The sequence below is a fragment of the Sarcophilus harrisii genome, chromosome 4 (assembly GCF_902635505.1).
Source record: "Sarcophilus harrisii chromosome 4, mSarHar1.11, whole genome shotgun sequence".
Lineage (NCBI taxonomy): Eukaryota > Metazoa > Chordata > Mammalia > Dasyuromorphia > Dasyuridae > Sarcophilus > Sarcophilus harrisii.
In genome coordinates this window covers 91,490,171-91,516,061 of record NC_045429.1, presented here as the reverse complement: position 1 = coordinate 91,516,061, position 25,891 = coordinate 91,490,171, and the positions used below count along the sequence as shown (strand labels likewise).

General features: G+C 33.7%; 1 long non-coding RNA gene across 2 annotated transcripts in view; it reads left to right on the top strand.

Annotated features, from left to right (window-relative positions):
* LOC105750312 overlaps nt 1–25,891 on the top strand; it is a 78,061-nt gene that overhangs the window by 19,805 nt on the left and 32,365 nt on the right. For both annotated transcript variants that reach the window (XR_001120940.3, XR_004229315.1), the window contains exon 2: nt 21,870–22,020. This is a non-coding gene — a long non-coding RNA (uncharacterized LOC105750312). The remainder of the gene's footprint in view (nt 1–21,869; nt 22,021–25,891) is intronic.

The window sequence follows — 25,891 nt, the reverse complement described above, 5'->3', positions numbered from 1 at the left end:
CACCTCTCCCTATATACTGACTCCTTCCTTGCTGTCTATAAATCTTTCTAAGCTCTCTCATCCTTTAAAAACAAAAAAAACAAACTTATTGAACTCTACCAATTTTTCAAGTTAGCAACTTATATTTCTCCCTTATTCTTTGATTCCATTTATTATCTTCTCACTGACTTCTCAATCTCTTTGCAATCTGTCTCCCACCCTGATTACTCAACTGAAACTCAGCTGTACAAGGCTACCAGTAATTTCTTAATTGTTAAATCTGATGACCTTTTTTCCATCCTCATATCCTTTCTTGTAGCAAGTGGTAACCACCCTCTCTTCCTGCACACTCCCTGGGGTTTCATGACAATGCCTTTTCTCTTGGTTCTCCTCCTACTTGTCTGACTGTTCCTTATCAGTATCATTTGCTGCATCATCATCCATGTCCTGCCTCTAACCATTAGTTTTCCCCCAAGTCTCTGTTCTCTGCCTCATCTTTTCTTCTGTACCCTCTCTTAGTGATCTTATTAACTCCCAGGGCTTCAATTAACAATTTTTCTGCAAATGACTCACAGATCTAGCCTTAGTCTTTCTAGTGAGCCCTTGCCTTGCATCATCAGCTGCTTATTGGTATATGCTATAGACCTCTCAAAATCAACATGTCTAATACTTAACTCATGTTTTCTGAAATGCCCTCTGCTTTTGCTAACTCCGACATCATTCTTCCAGTTATCCAGATTTGCAACCTTGGAGAAATCCTTCACTACTGACTTTTATTCATTCCTTCTGTCAAATAAATTACAGTGTTTTGTTTATTGTACCTATACATCTCTCACAAATATCTTCTCACAACACTTATGGCTACTACAGCATTTTGGACCTTCACTATTTTTTACCTGAATGAATGTAAAATTCTGGATTGTTCTCCCTGCCTCACCACCACCCCATTTCCCACATACTATATCCTATCCAATTCATATTCAACATAACTGAAAAAAATGATTTTTCTAAAGAATCTAACCCGCTCTTTCTCCTGCTCAAGAAACTCTCTAAGATAAAATATATTCTTGTTTAGCTTTTAAGATCTTTTACATCATAACTTTAGCCAACCTTTCTGGGCTTACTGAAACACTGCTCTTCACCTATATAATGTACATTTCAACTTCCAAGCCAACCCTCTTGCTGAGGAGAACTAAGTAACTCAGTGTATAAAGTGGTAGCCCTATAGTAAGAAGGATATGAATTCCAATGTGATCTCAAACACTTCCTTATTGTGGAACCTTGTCAGCCTCTTAATCTTTGTTTGCCTCAGTTTCCTTCGCTACAAAATGGAGATGGAAAGTTTTGTTTGAGGAACAAAGGCTCAGTGTTACAGAACCAAAGTGTATGTTTGAGAGAGTAAGTTGTCTGAAAACTGGAAAGTTGAAGGACAGGAGTTTCTAGGTTAAGGTTTCAGGAGCCATTCAATCCATGCATATCTAAACAAGATTCCCTTCTACAACACAATTGACAAATATGTATTTGGTCATTTTTGAAGATGTCCAGGGATAGATAACCCACTGCCTCTAAGATATTTTACTTCTCTTTTGTATAACTAATTATCAGGAAATTTTTCATTGTAGCAGACCATTCATGTCCATAGTTCTTTTCCTTTATTATCAAATGGAACACTTAAAGACTTCCTCTAAATTTTCTCTTTTTTAACATAAACTTTAACTAATCTTATTGTGGAATAATCTTGAAGTACTCTATTATGCCAAACTCTGAATTTTTTTCTGTTACCAATATCCTTCCTAAAGTATATTGATCAGAAGTACATACAATTTCCCAGTAATGGAATGATGATGACTAAGATCATTACTTCTGTTGTTTTAGATAATATAGCTCTGTTTAATTCATGTTAATATCATATGAATTTTTTTTGCTTTCATATTTAACTATTAACTCTTACTGAGTTCACACTGCACAAAAATTTTCAGGATCTTTTTCATATGTCACATTAACTGCTATATGTCACATTAATTGTTTTGCCCATCTTGTACCTGTGAGTTTGAATTTTTAAAACTTACAGTACAGAGTACCGTACAAGTGTACAGAGTACACTTGACTCTATTAAATTTCATTTTATTTTAGCCTTTTGATTTCTTTTTGGATCCTTATTTCATTACAATAAATTTAATTAATATTAAAGTTTGCAAAGTGTGATTTAAGTCTCTTGGCAACCCTGCAAATTAATGATCCTAATAGCTTGGTTTTCAAAGCACTTTACAAATATTATTTTATTTTATTGTCATAATGAGGTAGGTGGTATTATTTTCCCTATTTTGCAGATGATGAAAATGAGGCAATTAGAGTTTAAGTAACTTGCTAGAAAGTCTCTGAGGCTGAATTTGGACTCCAGACCCAGTACTCTATCTAATATACCATCTAGTTACCCAAGTACATTAGGTATTATTACTCTCATTTCATAGATGTGGAAATTGACTAACTCTTGATGGATGATTTGTTCATGGTCATAGAGCCAAGACTCATAGTCATTGTACCAGTTGTCTCTCAAACAACCTGTTGACTATTCCTTAAGGTTTTACAATTCTTATGTAAATTCTTAAGTTCCAAGGCCTCTAACCTGATCAATTACAGCCTTGATTTAACTCTAAATACCCACTAAAATCCCAGATTTCCATGCTAGCTACAGGCAAGCTTATTCTCAGAACTTTTCTCAAGTTTCCCTGGAAATTGGATAACTATAAGTTGTCATCTTCCTGTCAGTCAGTTAAGCAACTAGTATAAAATAAATATCAAGAGCTTTGATTTGACCTATTCTCTAAATATATTAGTTCAGAAGAAACTTTGGGTCCCAGATGAGAAGGTACATATTTCAAGAATGTGTCATCAGTTTTCCCTCCGGGGTGCCAGTTATTCTGACTCATTCTTGGGCAGCCCTTGGGGGAAAGGTAAAGCAAATGAGTCAGTTTAGAGGTTTCAGCAAAGCTGGTTTTCAAGACCAACACTTAAAAGGTTTTAGGAAAGAAAAGAAAATAGTCACCAAGGAGTATAAATGAGAGTTAAGAGAATTAGGAGAAATCTTCCATTTAGTCTAACTGTAAAAACTCACAATCTCCTTGGGACTAAGCATGATAGAGAGGCCAGGTCAAAGAGTGTGGGGCACTACATTCCTGAAAATCTGGCTAAGTCAGAGCATTCATGAAGAGTTACATTAACCTTTTTTAGATTCAATCTATTTTGGTCATAAAGACAGATGCTGTTCAAATTCCAGAGAGATTTTAAGTGTCAGGAAATGGAGCATATTGTATTCCCCATTCTTTAGTCATTTGTGCATACTCCATAAGAATTCCTAAGGGCTATGGTAATGGTTGTGACAAACCTATTCTGATGGTTCTATCTTTTCATTCCTCTTATTCTGTCTTCTTCTAAATGTATATGTTGTATTTATGTCTATTAGTCACTGCTACAGTGCTGACTGTAATGTGAATATTTTCAAAACTGTTTTCGATTTTATCTTACACCATATATTAAACCTCAGAGCCTTCACTTTCATGAAAGTTTTTGTCCAAAGTCATTTTAGCTTTTTGATTTAACAAATCAAATTCCTCCTGCCTTGTAGGGAAAAAAACCTGCAAGGGCAAATACTAATTTTAAAAATATACAGCTGAATTCGAAGACTAGAGATGAAACAAACTTTCAGAAAATAACAATAGCAATATAATGATAACTAGTGTGCACACATATACATACATATTTGCAAAATACTTTATAATTGTTAGCTAATTATCTGAAACTAGAAACACTGATTGGAAACTGAAAAAAGACAAATTTAGACTTCATTTCAGGAGGGGAAAATACCCTAAACTTCCTAGGAATAGAAGTTTACTAAAAGTAGGCTAGTTTGTCTCCAAACATGGTGGGAGAGATTGGCCCTTTTGGAGGTCTTAAAGCAGAGGCTAGATAACTATTTGTTGGATATAAGATTATTTTTGTGTGAGGATTGGCCTGGATGGTTCCTGAAGTTCTTTCTGATTCTCAAATTTAGTGATTCTCCTTCTCTATTAAAAGCCTATTCTCATAGACAAGGTGTTTCTGGACTCCATTCCAGCACTGTGTTATTCGGGATTGGAAAAGCAGGTGATCAGGTGATTTGTCATTATTGTTGTTATGAAAATTCATGAAGATTGTATTGAGATACAAAGGGTTGAAATCTGCACAGGTGAATTGAATACTCATCCAAATGAAATTATGGACTATTGAAGTAAACAAATTATTAAACATAAACTAGTAGCTTGGGATGCTGTGATATATAAAGGTGGAAGATCTTTAATTCAGTGCTATTGATGGGCTTCAGATTTCCAAGAGAATGATTTTTTTTTTTTACTTTACTCCTGGCATATCTCTTTTTAATGAAATGTATCTATAGGACTGTTGAAAGTCTCATATACAGAATGAAAAAAATTAAAGGATTATGTTAGAATATTAGAACATAGTAGTGACTCTATTCCACTTGTTTTTATGTTAAAAACAAATAGAAGTTAAAGAATTTTGTTGTGATATGTGCCAGATGTTTTACATAATCAGGATAAAACCTATGGCATTAACTACAGATAGAATTCAAAGGTTTTTTTTTCTTTTTCTTTTTATCAAGAATATTGCACCAGTTGAGCAAAGAAAGCCATATTTTAGGTGATTGATATCAGAAGTTTTATTTTTATATGCATCTGATTCTATTTCACTAGCTAAAGTACAAATTTTCATTGTGATATATGGAAGGTAAAATTCCAACACAATTTGTTGCTGGTGTTTGATCTTTATTTGTTTAAAAAACAAAACAAAACAAAACAAATACACTATACTAAATGTACCTAGCACTCTTACTTCTACATCACTAGTACAAAAGAATAGTGTTCAACATGGCAAAAACATAGCTTCATTTTTGTCATTACCTGACATTTGAAACATAATTCAAAATTTATTTGTAATTGGCAAAGTTAATTTATAAATTGTTTATTACAACACATAATTGAAAACAATACATGGATCTGGGGAAATGTTTTTGGGAGAAGAATTTTTCTAAATGAATATTATACATAGACTTAATGGTTTTCTGCTAATAGCTTAAAAATTCCACCAACATTGAGATTTCAAGGAAAAAAAAAGACCTAGGAATAAAGTTTCACTGTTTATTACTTGTTTTTGGAAGAAAGTAGTCACCATTTTATGAGAGGTCATAGTTTTTCATGATAACTTTACTTTGAATCTCTCCATGTTTTCTTCCTTCTCTTCTACTTAGACATCATCATTTCCTTAGGATCAGCTATTTTGACTTGCAATGTATTTGGAAATTTTTTAATTGACTTAGGAATAATTGACTTTGGAAAGTGACTGCTCTTAAACCTAGAAATTCCAGGCTTGTGATAATAGTGCTCTGGAAACCTGTGTGGAATGCCAGAATTTCCATGAGATGTCTAGGTTTATAATTGAGATCTCAATGTCAAAATTATCTGGCTTAATATCAGGCAGCTGGCCAATGAAACTTTCATCTTAATTCTATCCTGGCTTCATAATTCTGTAAATGCTAATTAATATGTGCCTCAGATTCTTTATCATAGACCAAAACTAAGGTCATGTCAATCAATACATATATTTTTTAATTTACCTTATTTTTTCCACTTAAAAATAAATAATCTCCCTTTGGGCCAGTATGTATCATCAAGCAAAACTAATTCTTGCATTGTCCATAATAAAAAAAAAAAGTGTTTTAATCTGTCCTGAGTCCATCACTACTTCTGTTATGAGGTGGGTAACATTTTTCCTCTATTGTTGTATTAATCCAATTTCTTACATATTTCAAAGTTGTTTGTTTTTACAATGTTGTTTTTATTGTATAAGTTGCTTTCCTGGTTATGTTCACTTCAATCTGCATCAGCACATACAAATCTTTCCAGGTTTCCCTAAAACAATCCATTTCATCATTCGTTATAATCAAAAAGTATTCCATTATATTAATATATCACAATTTGGTGATACATTTCCAGTTAATGGTGGTTCCTTGGGTTTTAGTTCTTTGCTACTACTTCATAAATATGTTCATGCATATGAGTTCTTTGATCTCACTGGGGTACAGCCAATAGATGCTGACCATCTAATTTTTAAATTTTCCACAGATTGCTGAAATGGCTTTTGACAAGAGTTCTTTTATCAAAGCATCATAAAGAGGCATAGTCAAAACAAAATTTGTCTTCATGTACTTCTCACTTCTTTGGGAAATAAGTGTTGGACTAGGTCTGAGTATGTAAAATAAAATACTTTGTTTAGATTTAAAGTAGAAAAACATAACATTGCTTTGGCAAAATGAATGGAACAATATTAAAAAATAAACATGGAGTACACATCTACTTATTTTTAGTTCATCTAAAAATCATCTAAGATTTACTTGAGTGACACTTTGTGATGTTAAAATATATCATTCTTGTTTTACTTGTCAGGTGAAAAATGAATCAGTTTCAAATGGAGACATGGTCCAGCCTTTATCATCCTTGTGGACTAATCACAAATCTCTGCTAATTTGAAAATAAGGGCTCAATTTCTTTCTTCTTCACCAATGCACTTCTATGCATAAAGCTCCTTTTTGAGTGAGAGCTAAATATTCCATCATTGCATCAGAGTTAGAGTTGAAAAGACCTTTGGAAATCATCTTATCCAATTGTGTCAAACTCAAACAGAAATGCATCTCTTCAGACTGCATATTGATTTAGAAAACTATACATAACAATCTATGTTGTACTTTATTTATTTTGCTAAACATTTCCCAATTACATTTTAATACGGCTTAGATGCATTCATGAATTTTGCAGCTTACCCAGTCCATTGGCTGAGAGTTTAGATATTTTGAATTAGTCCAATACTCATTTTACAGGGAAGGAAACTGAAACCTAGAGGTTTAAAGTGACCTGTTCAAGTCACACAATTGGGAAAGAGCAGTGATAGGATTTGAATTCATGTTTTCTGACCCTAAATCCAGTTTTCCTTATTAGTGGTTGTATTTCTCTTTCAGTAATTTTTTTAATAATTTTTTTTTAAAACAGAGAATAATCTGAGCTCCAATGTTATTAAGTCTAAGATGTAGAATTATAATAGGACTCTGCAGGACTTCTCTAGTCACTGAAATCTTAACATTTTCTTATGTCAATCAACTTTTCCTGTAGTAAGTAGTCTTGTCCTCATTCAAACATTGCTTTGCTTGGAATTCTGCCATTTTGTTCATCTGGAGACACAATAATATGAAGTGAAAGGTGCTTGCTTTCAGAAGTTAAAAAAAAAAAGGGCAATGTTTGAATTCTAACCAAAGTGGCATTTTATCCTTTAGCTATGTGTTTATGAGTAATGCAAAGTGTCATGTAGGTTATAGTGAAGTCATGCATTGCACATTGAAGATAAAGTGTTGATCCTAAGTAGAAATGGAAAATAAAGCAAAATGTTTTTGACTTTGAGATTTTCTGGCAATTTATAAACTATATAATGGTTTTTAAGTTGAATACCATCCTCATTTTAAAACTAGTAAATATTATTAGATGAAAATTTTGTATTGGCCATAAATTGAATACCTGATTAATATAAATAAATAGGAAGCTATCTTATTTAGTCTTTATAAACAAAGATATTGTAATATTATTTCACTTATGTGTTTTACTAATTTCAAAGCCAAACTTTTAAATGCTTTGAATATAAAGAATAGCTTAATAATAAACTAATCTGTAACATTTCTTTGTTTCTTCTTCCTTCTCTCTTTTACTCTTCCTTCCCTCTCTTCCTGCCTTCCTTCCTTTTTTTTTTCTTTCTCCAACTAGGCAGCTAGGAATAAAAACAAGTTATAGAATTATAGTGAATATTTTTTTATTTACTCTTTTTTTTTGGTCAATTGTGTTTTGAATGGTTCAATTTTAAGCTGTATATTGATCTAGATTAATGAACTGAGACAAAATGTTATCTACATCATATTAGTCTATATCCATCTATTCATTCCAACAGAATGCAAGCTCTTTGAGGAAAGGCACTATTTTTATATATGTATTCCTAGCACCTAGGCTACTCCTTTAAGTCCTGTGGATGGGGAAAATGAAACTTAGCAAACTAGATACTGGGTATGTTACCATGAATAGGAGATAACTTCCCCCAAGAACTAGGAGATTGTAATTATCAATGAGGATACTTTGAGTATCTTCAAAAAAAGAGAAATTTCTCTAGTTTATATCTTAGGGAATTTAATTTAATAACAGTCTTTAAAAACATAGCCAGTTACCTCTTTGGAGATTCAGGTTGTTACCATTGGATATATGGTATCCATGAATGATCTCTTAAGATTCCTTCTACTTCCAAGACTCCACATTTGCTTTTTTATCCTTTTGGTTCTATAATGGGATCTCTGTATTCAGTGCAATAGGAGTGTGGGCTTTTGCAGGCAGTACATGTATACTCCTCACTAACTAGAAACCAGGAGAAATTACTGGAAACAATGGAAGGGCTATGGAAAAAGCCTTTATGACTGCATTTCCTAGTCATAGAGCCATGTTACCATTAGTAAATCATCTGTTTCACAAGCATAATTTTCCACTTGAGAAGTTTTCTTCGACTCTTGTTCTTCAACATTCAACAATAAAAACATTGTTTTATTGGAGATGCTGAAGGGTTACTACAAACATCATCATTACCAAACATTTGTTTCATTGCTGTGTACTACCAACTAGCAACTCTCAGTGAAGGATAGGTGGTATGGGATGTTTTCCCACCATTCAGCTACTCCTATATTCTATTCAAGAGAGTGGAGTTGAGGAGTCCTCCAAATCTATGGCTCCTCCAGCAGAATGAGATGAGGGACAATAGTATTTTTTTTTTTACTAATTAAAGACCATAGAGTGTTCTCCTAGTATGTGAATGATACAGAAATTGGAGAAGCTGATATCACAAGGTTACATTTTTTCTTTCTCCTGCTTAGTATCTGGCCTTGTTGATTCCTCACTTTGACCTTAAAAAGTGTTGATTTTACAAAGGCCATATGGCAATCTTCATTTAATTGTCTTTGAGAAAAAGTAGAAGTGTTGCCTGAGTGGTTTCTATAATGTCATACCAACTTAACTTTCAAAGATTGGTAAAGTAGTCTCTCACTATTATAGAAAGGCCTGTGTTTCCACTTTGGCAGACATAGAAACAATCATGTTGTCATTCTGGTTACAGTATTTTTAGCAGACATGTAGAGAATGTATAAGTGTGTTAAGTGATCTTTTTCTAAAGCTTGACTACCTACCTTTTCTTCTTGTTGATTATTATCAAAAGCACTTCTCAATTTTGCTATGATTATGCCCTTCCATTAAGAGATCACTTAACAAGCTATTAGTAACTAGAAAAATGGCTGTTGCATTTGTCAGCCAATTGAATTTTTTATTTCTTTTTGGATCATTAAGATGCCACCCAACTATCTTCTACCCTTGTATCAGTTCTAAATATCTTAGTGCTCTTAATGTATTGAGAGCTACTATTATGCTAATAAAGTTAGTGGATGTTATAAAAATCATATTTAAACTGAAAATTTGGAAAATGTTTTTAAAAGAATCATTTCTCTCACATTCATGGAAATTATTTCTCTTTTTTCCCCCTCTAACTTTCTACGTTGTTCACTCTAGATATCAGGAATTAGTCATATAGTGCCCTAATGTTTACAATAACCTTATGAATGAAGTTTTATATTATTATCCATTCATATTTCACAGATGAGGAAAATGAGATTTAAATAAATGAAGTGAACCATCAGTTCTTTGAGGGTAGGGATTGCTCACTTTTGTCTAAGTTAATGTGACTCTCCTTAGTCACACAAAGAGTGTTCTAGTTGGAACTAGTTTTAGTTGAGAATGTTCTAATTGCCAATACTAGACTCAGTGGATTGAATGTTAATCTTGGAATTAGGAAGATCTGAGTTCAAATGTTACCTCAGATAATCACTAGCTAGATGATCCTGGGCAAGTCACTTAAATTCTGTTTGCCCTAATCCACTGAGAAGGAAATGGTGAACCATTCTAATATTTTTGCCCCCACAAAAAGATAGACAAAACACAACAACCATATGGGGTCATAAAGAGTTGGACACTGTTGAATGACAGAACAACAACCCCTGAAGGTAAATCCTGACCTCTTTTTACTAATCTATACTATTTCTTAATATGAAAGAGGTTCCTTAACTTTCAAAGTCAAGCATTACCTCTTTATGTAGGTACTTTTATTTTCCTCTGAGACTTTTGGTAGTATTTTCTTAATTTGTGTTCACTTGGAACATTTCTTGGATGCCTGGCACTATCCTGAACATTAGTGAGTGGGAGCAATGACCAAGAACACACACACACACACACACACACACACACACAATTCCTGCTCTCATGGGACATGACCACTGAATATTCATTTATTCCAAATGATTTCTGGGAAGTCTGGTGTGTGTGTGTGTGTGTGTGTGTGTGTGTGTGTGTGTGTATGTGTGTGTGTGTGTGTGTCTAAGAGAGAGAGAGAGAGAGAGAGAGAGAGAGAGGGAAGGAGGGAGGGAGGGAGAGAAACACAGAGAGAGAGAGAGAGAGAGAGCAGCGCAGAGGGGAGAAGGGAGGGAGGGAGGAAAGAAGGAGAAGGAGGAGAATAAAAATAAAAGATTTCTGAAGATGCCTTTTGCAGCACTTCTATGAAAGAGAAAATAAGTATGATATACAGCTTCCAAAGGCACTTTTTGTTGTTTCCTTTTTCTCTGTCTTAATCAAAAATATGGTTTATGGCTTAATTTTTTAATCTTGGGCTATGCCTTCCTACATATTTTCATTCAATACTGAATATGGGTGGGGGAGAAGGAATATGTCAGCAGGAATAATGAATCTTAGGCATACAGTAGTGCAACAAAAGATACTAAAGAATGCAAATAACATCGATTAGTCCATCTTCCTAGTTCTTGTGCTAATTTTAGAATTTGAGCAACTTTATAACAAGAAAAAGAAAACTCTCTGTGTTTGATCCAAAGAGCATTAGTTCAAGCAAGCAAGATAATTCCTGCCCTCAAGGAACTTAAAGGAAGAAGGCAACACAAAGTGAATTTTCAGGTGTAGATAAACATAGATTTTAAAATTTGAGATACATAAATTACCAGCCTTATAGATAAAGAGATTATAAGAAAAGGGTTTGCGTTGTTGTTGTTGCTACTGCTGCTGCTGCTGCTGTTTTGTTTTATGGGGAAACTGGGTTGCCTTGATTTTCATTCTTCAAAAGAAGTATGGGTTAGAAAACATTTTTCTTCTCCAGAAGCTGGGATACCCAATGTATATTGGATCTCTGTAGGTTAGACTAATAGCTGGTCCTGACATGTAGTAGACTCTTATCACTGTCATCTTGAAACTGATTGACTGAAAGCTCTGAAGGATAAATAATACATTTGAGAGAGTACAAAAAGAGATGTGTATGTAGTCAAGAGTTTCAAGGTAAAATTAAATAATGTGCCTGTTTTTCCTCTTATTAGTTAGAACTCCTCCGTTCATGTTTTCAGGACTCACAACAAAATATGCCTGAGGAATTATATAATTCATATTCTTGGGTTCTGTTGCTTTCAATATAATAATTTTGATATATGTTTTATGCTATAAGTTTCCATATACCATATTCTTTTGCAATATAATAGGGCTCTCTCTTAACCTTCACCCACACCAAAAAGAATGTGGCATATAACAAAAGCTTATAACAAAAATGTTTCAAAATTATTATGTTGATGTTTAACATATATTGGATTACTTGCCATTTAGTTAGTAACTTGTTCAGGGTTACAAAGCCATTATATGTCAGAGTTGGGAAACGAACCCAGGTTTTCCTGAATGAAGTAGAGGCTGACTCTTTTATCTCTACTCCACACAGCTTCTTTTTAAAAAATTCATTATTATTTAGTGACTTGTCTTAGACTTCACTGAAGGAAGAATTACATTTAAAATTGGAGGATCTTTATACTCTTGTGGCTAGTATGGCTGGATCATTTTTTTATTCCCACAGATTTTGCTCAGAAAAAGCACATGTCTTAAGAACAAAATCTGTGGTTTTCGTATTCAAATCTGTCTTCCCAAATTCGTAAGTGACTATTGCCTCTACTGCACCCTGGGAAGTAAGTGTTCAAGACAGTGAAGGGCCAGGGTCTGGAAAGAAAGGGGCAAATACCCTGTTCATAAGAGCAGTGAATACTTATTCAAAGAAAGAACAACAGAAACAGGCAGGCATGATTTGTGTCCTATCCCCTTAGATACAATTTGCCATGCCTATTGATTGTACCCTTCAATAAAAGTGAACACTTGAAGAATACTGAATCCCAAGCCACAGAGTCAAATTGTGTCTGTCACAGGGCAGTAGCAGTCGCTCACTGGCTCTGGATGCCTACTCTCCTTGTTTTCTCCGATAAGGATTTATGTTCCATGTGGTTAAGATTTGAATTAATCCTGTAACTTTAAGGCAAGAATAACAGAAATCTCAAGGCTCAAATCTATGTAGACTTTCAAAAGGTTTAAAGAATTTTGTGTCAAGTCACTTCATATGTTTTTTCTTAAATTTTATGGAAGTCTATGACTAAAACAATTTAAATTATGTGAGTTAAAAAATATTTACACTTAAAAATGCCTATTAGTTTCCAAAGAAGTTAGAGATAACAAAGGAAATATTTATCCTTTTAACTTTTAAAAACTCAATTGGACATGCTCATTTATCTCTTTAAATAAAATATGACACTTGGGAGAAGAAGAAAATGTGAGTTGGTGAAAGGAAAAATGTACAGAGAAGAAAAGGAATGTTAATTGGAATACACTCAGCATTGCAATGCCACCATTTTGTTCAGGTTGTAAGGAGGCAACAAAATGGTTGCTTTTACAGGAAGTAGCAGCATTTTTTTCACACAGTGGTATGATGCAAGCCTAGTTCTGACCTAAGTTACCTTGAAAATGGATTTTTAATTAATATGCTTACCTAAGTCCTATAGCCAACAATCTTATCTATCTTTGCTTTTTGAATCAGTTATTCTATTGTACTTGGATCCTAATAATGTCTGTTCCTAACTAAAAATCATGTCAGAATTAATAAGAGAATAGTAAGTGTTCCATCTGAGAGCTCCCACTGTGCTTCAGATTATAATGTTCAGGAAAGGATGATGTCAGGAAGCTTATTGTACTTGGCTAACTACAACACACAAATATACAATGAAAAACAAACTTGGTTGAAGGTTGAATGAATTTCCTTGTTTGGGGGAAAAGAATGGTATAGTCATAATTTCAGGATGTTATTGTGATGATGATGCTTTAAAAGAAAATGAGAAAAAAAGACCTTTTGAATTAACCAAGAAAGTAGCCCACATGGATTCCAGCCAATTTCCAGCCTTAACTTATTAGCAAATAATACTTGCTCCCTAGGTTTTGCTAGTCTTGCACATAGTTCTGTTGAACTTTCCCTAGTTTATGCTGAAGAGTCCTTAAGTACCAAATGATTTTTTTTTTGGAGGGGGCGGGGGAGAATCCACAAAAGTTCTGGAATGTAAGACTTGTAGGAGCATAAGCAAAATCCAGGTTCTACTTGTACTCACAATGTGTCTCCTTGGAATATGGTTATAGAAACTTTTACACATGGCAAAAAAATGTAAGGGGGGAAGGGAGAAATCAGGAAACAGATTTTTCAGTTTTCCCTGAGGCAGGTTACTAAATAGCAAATAGAATCCAGAAGGCAGTTTGACAGAGGGCCCGTCATCCACACAGTTATATGGACAAAGCAGAAATTCATATGCTGTGCATAAATCACTGAATCATGATTGAGAAATGTACCGCATGCCTCTCCATGCCTTTGCATTTTCAAGTGCTATGAATACACTCACACACACACACAATACACTCCTATATGTCTGTAGATAGTTTTGCACTACATGTACACTCCCAAATAAACATAAAAGCATACATATGATTATACACACACATGTATGTGTGTGAATTTTTTTATGTCTTCTAGTTTGCTGCAAATCAAGTAAGCCCTCTAATACCTAGGTTCACTTCTATAGTTTTTTTTTTTTTTAATCTAGATTTCATAATCAGGAAACAGCCTTGTGTTTCAATTAGCTGTTTTTCTTATGCTCTGAAGAATAGCTAAGTCTGTGCCAATTCCATGCAAGACATACACCTCTCATTGTGGGTCCCTTAATAAATGCACCAAAGGATCATTTGCGTCATCAAAAGATGTATCACCACACGATACTCAGAGTGGGGAAAGAAATGAAGGGAAGAATTTTGTTCTTCCAGGACTTGAGTGATTCTGTTCATCCTAAACCTGTCCAGGAAATAAAGTCACATTTTACATAGCTCAGAGGTCATTTGATTTTACATTTTTAAAAGGGCCTTACATAATCTTTCTAGCTAAACCCAAATCCCAGGCATAGCATGAAATATCATAGTATAGGCAGTGAGATAATGAGGGGGGGGGGTACTTATATGAAAGTATTTACTATAAAATTAATTTATCCTTCCCTCTGCCAACTCTATTTATTGGAAAACTCCTTCCAAAAAGATACTTATATAATGATGTCTCGGAGAACTTTAATATTTCCCAATGTACTAATTTGCAAATGCTATAATTCTAACATGATACCTAGTGGATTTGACTTGCCTTTCAGTTAGGATTTCTAATAGGAAAGAGGTATAGTGAGATTTCTTGCAATTTAAGATTCATTTTTTTAAACAAAATATGCTTCTCTATATTTACTGGAAAACTAAATAAAACAAATAAGCAAAACAAAAATGAAACCCAACTATTGTTAAAGAAAAATTGAGATAGGCACATTTACAGAGAAGTTATTTTAATTTTTTTTATACTTTCTCCCTCTTCTTCTGATACCATTTGCATGATTTCACTAGAATTTCACAGTCTAATAATTCTTTTAAAGAGTGTGGATGATGATCAAGTTTCCTACACTGAGAAGCAGTTCCTACTCAGCCATTTTCTTAATTTCAGTTCACTTACAAAAAGGCAACGAAACATTCAAGCTAGATCCTGGTTTGGTAAAAGGAGAAATTTTGAATTATTCCTTACTTTCCCTATAGACAGTGAATTCATAAGTAATGTAAATTCAAGCATCTTTTCAAAATATTTTCAGACATAAAAGCAGAAACAATGTCAACTTTATATTTCAGAAACTTACAGATATGATATACTTAGACATTATAACATGTATGTGGTTATGCACATACAACATACAATAATAAAGTTTATGAAAAATTAAAATTCATCACTTCTTTTAAGATAATCAAATGATTTTTTTCCCTGAGACTTTACTGTAACTCACTCTCCTGACTAACCAATTCTTAGCTTTAAATTTAGTCCCAAGGTGTTTGAGCTTAACCACTAACTTATTTCATGATATTTCCCCCCAATTATTGGAAGTTCAACAGGTGATTTGTGGTGGGATTGGGAAAGAGAGGTAACAAAAGAAAGCAGCCAGCAATAGTTGTATAATGTTATTTACATATTTTCATTCACTTCCCCAAATTTATGTAAGTCATTATCCAAATAAACACCTATTCTCCTTTTTTAATTTGGAAAACATTTATTTCACTGAAATAAAATATATATCTTTTGGAAGTCATTTAAAATTAAAAAAATATTATTCCTTTTGCTTCATAAATATACTTTTTCTTTTTATTATGTAAATGTGGGTATTCCCCATATGCTTTAAGGATAGAATTGGAATAACTGGAATATTCCTACTTTCCCCCCTTATTTTTAACCATGCCAGTTCATCCCAAAAGCTTCAAAAAATAACTTAATGTAGTAATTCTGTATTAAAAGTGTAAGATATTTTTGACAGTTTAGGGCTAAAGTATTTAAACAACTTTTTTCAAAAGCTTTAAAAAAATTGCCATCTATTCTTAATAATTAACTGTAAATTAAACAGCTGACAATGGGAAGACATTGGAATTTATAATCTAGTCCAGTGTGTCTAAGAAGCGTGGCAAGCACATATCACTACTGTTTTCAAGGTCAGTACTAAGATCAGGCCATACAAACTATATGATACAATTGGAAGATATAGACGTATTTCATCACAAGTGCTCTGTGCCCTGAGCTCAAAGAACAATTGACTCAACTCTTCAAGTCATCCATTGTGACTACCTGGTTAATGTTACATTCAATTTCTATGAGACTCTAAGATTGACATCAAAATGTTCATATATAGTCATGTTGTTTCTAGAAGCACACAATTAGAATGCCTTTAAAAACCTAAAAGCCCCTTTCTTTTTTCTTTTTTAAGAAAGGGAGGGAAAAGCTTTTTCCTCCCTCCTTCTTGACTGGTCTTTCTTTGGGAAATAGATATAAATAACACACATGCACATCCTGTTTCCAGGAAATGTCTGAAATTCTTTTTAGGCATGTCAAACATGAAAATCACTTTGCGTCCAAATAGTTTCCAATGCTGACAAATGAAACATCTTTTTGAGCAGGAACAAAAATCTTTTTAAAAAGGTCAATAATCCCTGTGAAAAATTAAAGTACATTCTCTTTTGTCCTGGACTTTGATGCTGCAATCACATAATTGCTTTAGACTAGCACCATCTTTCCTTGTACCACTACATTGAGTTGCCTTGCTGAAGATCTAATGTTTTCTGTGTTCATGTTACTGTTGCCGTTTCATTTGTCACCAAAAGCTTGTTTACTTGCTTCCTGGTATTAATTATAGGAAACAGGATCTCTTCAAACTATAGGAGAGGGTCTTTTAACTCCTGTCTAGACACTTCAAGGCAAAATATTGATGATTCCTTTAATGTTCTGGCAAAGCCGGAAACCAAGTTAAAATATATTGTGCCTCACAGCTTAAGACTTCTTATCTCACATACACACAAAACTTAAGTCACAGGCTGCTTCTTCCATTCCTATTATTAGACACTGAGGTAACATTTTCTTTTAAAGAGGAGATACTTTCTTCTTCTGTCACTGATTAATTAACAACTCACAGTGTGAGCCCAAAGCTTCAATAACTCAAAGAAAGCAAGTTAGAAAGATCAACTATCATATTTAATAATAAAAAGAAAGTGTGTCATATCTCAACATGAACTATACTTACAGAAAGGGAAGAAACATTAACCTAATTTTTCGTATGTTAAAATATCTTTTTATTGAGCCACATTTGAGTAGTCATAGCCTCCTGTCTCTCTTTGAAATGCACACTCACAGACATACACAGGCGAACATGGGTGTGAAAATCAGAAAGAAGCCAAAAACACCTGGGAATTTTGGAAGAAAACAGAAAAAAAAATAGTTTTGAGGAAAAGGCAAATTAAAAGAAAAAAAATACACAGATGTTTAATTAGGCTGTCATTTTAGTCAGAAGGAAATGAGGGCTGAAATAACCAGAAGCCACTAGTGGAAAAATTAAAATAGAATTTGATGAAGCGTCGCCAACCTCAAAAGCATTGAAACCGGTAACACGTAAAGGGGGAAAGACTTTCTAAGGCCAAATCTAAAAATGTTACTCGGGGCCTTTTTAACGAATGCATGATTTCCAAAAATCCTAGCCCTTCTAATTCAAACATCCTTTAAAAGTTTCCCCGACTTCCCTTTTCCCTTCTTCCTCTCCTTCTCTCCACTTCCCCCTCCCGTCTGGCAGTTATTTTGAGTTAGACTTTCATCAGCTACACACTCTGCACCCCGCCCTCTCCCCACAGCCCCTTCCCTGAGCCCCTCTAATACTGCTGAGTGGACAGAAATTACGGATGCGAGAAAAGCTGACAAATGACGGCCAGGCCCCTCCCCCAGTGCCTCGACAGTCAAAGCTCCTGCCAAAACATGCCTGAGAGCAGCCAGCTAGGAGACAAAGGCACAAAGATTCCATTTTCTCGGGGAAAATAGATTTCATGTGCAATACACTAGTGAGGATGACTGAAAGCTGACACATGTGCCATTTTGGAGAAGCCGGAATGAATATTTCAAGGAGATTGAAATTACACTTGATTGCATCAAGCTCAGCAAATGTTGTTTAACCTAAAAAAGTCTTTCCAGTCTGAAGGAAAGAAAAAAAGATGTTCGGTGGCAGGATATCTTATTTTTAAAAGTCTAAAGCACATGTTCACCAAAAAGGGAGGAGGAAAAAACTCTCAAACTCCAAAGAAACCTCCATTGATTATATGGTGCTATGCCACTAAGAATTAACTCCGGATCACCCTATAGTACATATATAATGTGGGGGGTGGAGAGGTTATGTGGCTTTTGAAAGGTGGGAGGAGGGTTGGGGTGGAGTATGATGAGAAGTAAAAACTACTCCCCAGAAGGATTTAGTATGATGGTTTCAAATCCTTGAGAATGTATTTCCTATAAAAAGATCCTCCACCCCTCACCCTCAGGGTATCATTACTGGAGATGCAGTGAAAGGTTTATTAGAGATTTAAACCTTGGCATCCAAACCTTGCCAAGCTTGCAAGTTTTAGCTGGTGAATTTAGGGTTTCTGGCTTGTTCCTATTCTGCTATTGGCATCCAGAAGTGGTGCTCTCTGATGTTTTCGAATTAGTCAGATGTCAGTGAGTACAGGAGGAGAAGAATGAAACACGAGGGATGAACAGAATTTCGTTTGAAGAAAAGTTAAGTTGTGAGAAGACAGAGAAAGACAGAAAGAGAAACCGACAGAAAGGCTGAGAAAGAGAAACAGACAGAGAGACAGACATAGAGAGATACAAAAAGACAGACAGAGACAGAGAAAAACAAAGAGAGAGAGAAACAGACACAGAGAGACACACAGAGATTTTTAAATCTTGTCAAGTGGAGATGAAACTTCTAGTTGACATGTTTTTGATTATGTAAAACTCACCAGAGTGGGGGGAGAATAGTTGGAATCAGCAACTATAAGAGGTTAAAAAGTAAGCCTTAGATCAGAGTATAGTTTTTAAGTTAACTTTGGCATTTAATAAATCTTCTCTGCTTTCAGCTACATCTTATTTGTCTTGTGTACAAATCTTAAGAACTTGCATGTTGAGTCCTCCCCACCCTATTGATGCAAATATCAGTAGAATTTATAAGGAATAGAAGAGCTGCTTTTTCGATTAGATATCCGCCACCCAGCTCAGCCACAATTCTGACACTTAGTGTTCATTGATACCTTATATTGTAACAAAACCTCCAGCAAAGCCCTCATTATTTTAGATGGAGGCTGCCCACATGACTATTTCCATTCAAGAAAATCTATCATTTTGCTAAACTGGCACACTTTCAGAGAAAACCTTAGAGTAAGATTAACAGGCCTTAGAAAATGTTATATCATTAACAGGTTAAAAATATAATTAACAGTGGCTGTCAGGGGTAATAGACCAAGAAATTGCATTGGGGATATTTTAATTGAAAAAAATGTTTTACTACATTTAAAAAAAAAAATTCACTGCAAGGGTCAGTGGAGAACATATTTTGGATTCTTATTTTCTTTTTCCCCCCTCATAGTTCCTTACAACACCAATTTTCTGCAACCACTTGAAACATCATAAAAAAATTAAACACCTAATTACTTCAAAGTCTTAACAAAAGAGCACTGAGTAAAACATTGATTTTTTTATGAATAATAGACAACAGATATAACCATACTAAGGTTTTGTTCTAATACACTGAACTCAAAATGTATTATTACCCTAGCAATAGTATTTGTGTCTGATTAACTTTTCTTCTTTAGTTTTTTGACTTAATAAACTTTATCTGAACATGATATGTAAAGGGACTTGTGTCACTTTTAATAATGTATACATTTAAATGAGTATACATATATTAGAATAGTTCATTATAGTTTTCTCTTTAGCCTATAATACCATGTTAAACAGATAGTATTCATTAACACAGTGAAAACTTTCTGCTTTCCACTGAAACCTTGGACCCTTGCTGAATAGAGTGAAATGTGGTACATAGTAAAAAAATAAAAACAAAAAGAATACTAATGTTCAGCACTCTCTGGTTCTTCTTCTTGTTCTTGTTGTTCTAGTTGTTTATGTCCTAGTTCTTGCTTTTTTTTTTTTCTCCTACTCCTTTTCCTATTCATTTTAGTTTTCCTCTCTCCATTTTAGAGTTGTGTACATAGCAAGATGAAAAGACACAACAAAATACTTAACTTTTATACTTTTGACACTATAAATGTTTATTTTTAATTAAATTTAGCAATATATTTGCTTATACTAACTGTCCTTTCAAGTTATATATATATATATATATATATATGTATGTATATATATATACATATATATATATATATATATATACATATATATATTTTTTTTTTCATTTCTATGTCCTTTTTAAAATAAGGGAATTTGTATGAAGCAATCAGTACTTTGGCCATTTAATATTTTGAATCATTAAAATACATCTCATCCTAAGCAAATAGCTTGGGGGAAGTATCCAAAAGTTGTTGAATAACTTAATGTTCATTCACACATTTGCACATGAGAAATGATTGAACTGAATTGATAATTCAGTGAAAAAAAGTTATGAGTCCTATTATGGGTGATAATAGGCACATCTACATAGTAATCAAGCAGCAAATCAAATGTGTAAAACAAATCATATCACTTATTTACACAGCATCAAATAGCAGAATTACAATATTTTATAGTTCGAAGGGACTGCTGTGGCCATGTCCTCCAACTTTCCCATCAAAAATGCTTATTGATTGGTAAAATAATCATTGCTTCAACAGACCTTTTAAGTGGTTGCTCAACATTTGCTTGAAGACCTTCATTAAGAAGGGAATCCATTACTGCCTAAGGCAACCATTCCAATTTTGGATATCTATGAGGAAGTTTTTCCCTACATGGACCATAAATTTCCACCCTTTGCAGCAGTTGATTGAGTGAATTAAAAAAATAATAATACTGTTCCTTTTTTCATATAGCCTCTAATGAGATACTATAAAATTTGGACCTTGCGATACAATTGTAAAAGAAATGATACACTGCAACTATTTATATGATTCCTTGTCTTTGCCTGAGTTTTCATAATATTTTATCACTAAAATGAGTGTATGTAATGAGAGAGGTAAGAAGGTCAGCTTCTTGTGAAATGGAGTTTATGAGTTATTTGAGAATAAAGCTAAGGAGGATGCTACTTTAGGTAAGAACATTTAGAGATATATGAATAATTTTTAAAACTTTTAAAAAGTTAGATTTTTAAGATCCTTACTAAACAAACAAAAAGTTCTCCTTAATATAATTATAAACCGAAGTCTATGTCTTGTAATCCTTGCATACATCTATTTTAGTATTACTAAATTCAAATTCAGGATATTTCTAAAGCAAGCAAAATATCACATATACATACATGCACACATGAATACATATGTCAATCCACATATGCTGAACTTTTAAGAGATGTGGATACAAATTGCCCTTCAGAAACTTCTTAGTCACATGAGGACCGTCATCATCCCTAAAGCGAATGTATAATTAGTAGGACTTGTTGAGAGGAAAATACTTGGGAATTTTGAAGTGCAATGTAAATGTCAGCTTTAATTTTTTTTTCAAATAAATTCATTATAAGGAAAGGGAAAAAAAACTAAAATTGATTGAGAATATATGATCAAAATCATTTAGTTTATCCTTTAAAGATCTCTCAAGAAGATACTCTACATATATTGGTGAAGAGGATTTTTATGGGGTCCATAAGAAGCCCTTGAAAATGGGGAATCTATAAAAAGAAAAGTTAAAGCTCTTCAGTGACAGCAATGTAACAGCAGTATTCATTTTAGTTTATTTCCTTAGCTATTCAAAGCTTTGGTCTAATCTCCATTTCTTACCTCCCCCCCCCCCCCATTTATTTTTGTTTTTTCTAGAAATCACGAGAGATTTACCAACTAGAAGACAAAGGTAGATGAAGTCACTTTGACCCCTGCCTGTTACATAGAAGCTTTGGAAGTGTTGTGAAGTCTCTAAGATTTGAGGTAGAGATGAGTCTGCTATGCTGAAAATCAAAAAATGATTCAGGTGAGCTATTTCCTTAAACTACCTACCTCAAGATGCTTTATTCTGTCTCCTTTTTAAAGAAATGCTGTATCACAAGACACATATGAACAATCTGTCTCTTCCCTTTCTCTCGTTAACAGATATCTTTCATAATTAATGTTGTTTACTGATTTTCATTAAATCCATGCGGCATCCATTGGGTGATCAAGAAGTCAGGTTCCTAAATATCCATTAGAAGAGATAGCAGTTGTAAAAAGCTCCACCTGTCTCATCAAGATAGGTATTATAACTATGTCAGTGCCACCAAATGCAGCCCTGGATATGAATGACAGCTTTCATCTTTACTTTACATTTTTCCCAATTTCAAAAGAAAACCTAGAAGCCTTTTGGAGGGCCTAACAAAATAATAAAGATGCTAAAATAAATCAGTGAGACTTTGAAAAACCCCTTATGTAAAATGTGTGAAATATCTTAGCATATTTCAAGCTAGACCCCCAGGTAAATGATGGCTTCTAATAAGGCACATGACAATCTCAATTATGAGAATCATTATTCCATGCTCTGCTTGCCATTTTATATTCCCAGCAGGATATTTTTCTTCTCATCAAAAGTTTCCAAGGCTGTCTACCCTTCTGTGTATGTAAAACATATTTAAGAGCCACCTCCCCCCCAAAAAAAAAAAAAACACTAATTAAAAAAAAGCCTTGTCAAGTGGTCAGACAGACTGGAACTAGAGGATTATAGGTAAGAGGGATAAAATGAAGGATTGAAAGATATAATTTCTCTTTCTGTGGTGGCAGCAGAAGCAGCTGTTATAGACAGGCAATTTAAAGATATGGCTGCTTAAGCACCCTGTCTGGGAAACAGGACACAACAAAACCTCATGGCAAATAATGTCCCCCGATTTTAAGATGTAATCACTGCTGGTTGACTCTTTTGCTATCACCCTCCCTTTCCCCTTTCCCCCAAGTCAGTTGCTTTTCTTTGTCATCATAAGCTCACCCCTTTATTTCTGCTTTTTGCTCATTCATTTCTTACTTTGGTCTTTTTCAACCCTCACTTGGTTTGTCCTGTTGAGTTAACAGTAATTCCCAGGTCACTGACTACTGTTCCATGCTGGTAACTGATAGCCCAAGATCATGCCCATAGTTTGAAAGCAGGATGGGCACACTCAGCCTCGGACTTACTCATTCTACAACATAGATTTGCTTTAGAATCTGAGCAAAAAGTTTCTTGTGTGGAATGGCACAATAATCATGTACAAAGAGGTCATTCTGTCTGAAAGATTTGAAAAGGTGAATTGGATTATTGCAGAAATCAATATGTAAGAAACAGAGAGACTTGATCGAAAAGTAGAATTTATTTTGAATTGTGAGAGTGATTTTATTTGACGATGAATTTTAATTCAGATTCTATACTTCGGTGATGTACAAGGAAAATTTCACCTTCTTTATATTGCTGTGGTACTTTACAATTTATAATGGGCTTTCTTCACAATAGGCTTGTGAAGTAGTAGTATAAGTATTATCCCCATTTGATAGATGAGAAAACTGAGTCTCAGAGAAGTAAAGTGACTTTCTTATGGTCAGAGTTAAGATTCAAATCTAGGTCTTTTTTTTTTCCAGGTCCATTATTCTTTATATTAAATTCTTTATTATGGATTTCTATTTGAATTTATGCATTCATAGAAATTAGAAGCCAGAAATAATCTTAAAGAAAGCACATAGTTCAACCTCTGATTTTAGACATCTTTAACTAGAACTTAAGAGATTATGTAATTGAAACAAGATAATATGACTAGTCAGTAGCAGGCTTTTCCTCCTCATTAAAGCATATAATTCTTTTAAGAAAAGCCTATTCATTATTAGAAAATTATTGGGAGAAAATATGAACATCAAAATACATAAATACTAAAATTTCCTCATCATTACCTTTAATTATCCATCCATCAATCAAAAGTCATTTATTAAACAACTACTATGGTCAAGTCACTGGTTTAGGGCTGGGGTTTACAAAAGCAAAGAATGAAACAATTCCTATTCTTAAGAAGTTTATAGTCTGATAATAATGCTTATGGCTATATATTGGAATAGAATATACATGATGATATATATGCATATAAATGTGTATATGTGCATATATATATATATATTCAAGTTTTTAAAAACTTGAAAACTGACTTTCAACATGCCATATATATTATGTGTATTATAAGGACAATTTTTATCTTATGCATCTACCTACATTCCTAAGAATTAGCACAATCCTAGTTTAGATCATCTATGGTTGGTTTGGGAACAAACTTCTGTCCTTGTAACTAATACAACACCATAAGATGGGCTAAAAGGATACCCAGAAAAAGAGATAAAACATGTCCTTTCCACACTTTATTAGAAAGGTCAACACCTTTTTCCCTCATATGCCCTTGAGAGAATGCAATTGGGAATGATAGCAACAGAAAAGATAAATGGTAACATACCATCTGTCAGTTTACCAAAATAACAATTGTAATAATAAAAATAGTTAACCTTTAAATAGCACTTTGAGGTTTGCAGATGTATATTATATTCTCCCAAAACCCTGAGAGGTAAATACTCATTTTACAGATGAGAAAAGCAAGCAAGTCAGGTTAAGTTCATTAGATTCATACTGCTAGTTGTGCTCTAATTCTGAATTTTAACTCAAGGCCTAGCTCCTTCCAATGTATCACCAACCTGCCTTCCTAGGACAGAAGATAGAAAAAAAATTGTAAATAGATTCTATTTTTGATGATAGCATATAGACTAGTTTTGATGAAATTTAGAGAGAATACTCAAGGAGATAAAAATAGAAACAGATTGTGTGGTATATAATAATCAGGCTATGGTCTACTTATGAAAAAAAGTTTTTTTAAAAAAATTTAGTTACTTTCATACCTATGTGTGTGTATGAGTTTAAGTGAGTGAGTGCTAGACAAAGATAAATAGAGGCAGAGGCAGAGAAAATGTATTGAGCCTTCTGTGATTTTTAGGGCAATAAAGAAATCAAATAAAAAGAATAGTAAGCTTTATCCATCGTAAATTTTTAAATGATGTGGAGGGCTTTTTCCAGTGGGGTGGTGCGAGGGAATGTTGTGAGATGGAGTAAAGATGACCCAGATGTCAGAATTCCTGAAATAAGGAGTTTTGCTAACTAAGGGTAATAATGTTATATCTCATAAATCATTGTAAAAAAATCACCACTATCATAAAGTTATAACCCTTAGTACAGTCTTTTAAAATAAGAAAGTTTGATAAACCTTCTTGGCTTGAAACATATTGATAAAAACTTCAAAAATAAACCTGGGGACTGAGAATAAACTCTATGCCTTATTCACGAGTTGCTTGATTTTTAAAACATATGTTTGCTTCCAAAAATATTGTAGGCACACCTAAGTGATGGTAAAAATTACAGTTTAAGCAACAAGCCAGCGGAAGTCCAGTAGATTTCATTTTAGTTTGCATTTTTGAAGATACCACTTAAGCTAAGAACCATCATTAACTGAATTATATATTCAGTTGCCATGTTTTAAAAAGTCACCTTAAAAAAGTGCATCTCACAATAAATACAGTGTGTGCAGATGTTGCATTATATTAGCTAAATAACTTTTTTTAAAAAAAAAAAGCTTTTATCATCTTTACCTGGAACTTTAATATATTAATTAGTCATTTTTCTCTTCTGTATTATAACTTGAAGACAGTCAAAGCTCTGAATATCAGATTTTTATGACTGCCCCCACCCATGAAGAATCCATGATTAAATATCACAGAGATAATTAGATAAAATGTCAATTTGCCTCATAGGATGTTCAGGGACTGGAAGTCCAGCTGTGTATCATCTGCCTATATGAGATCTAGTAGTCACAGCTGAATGA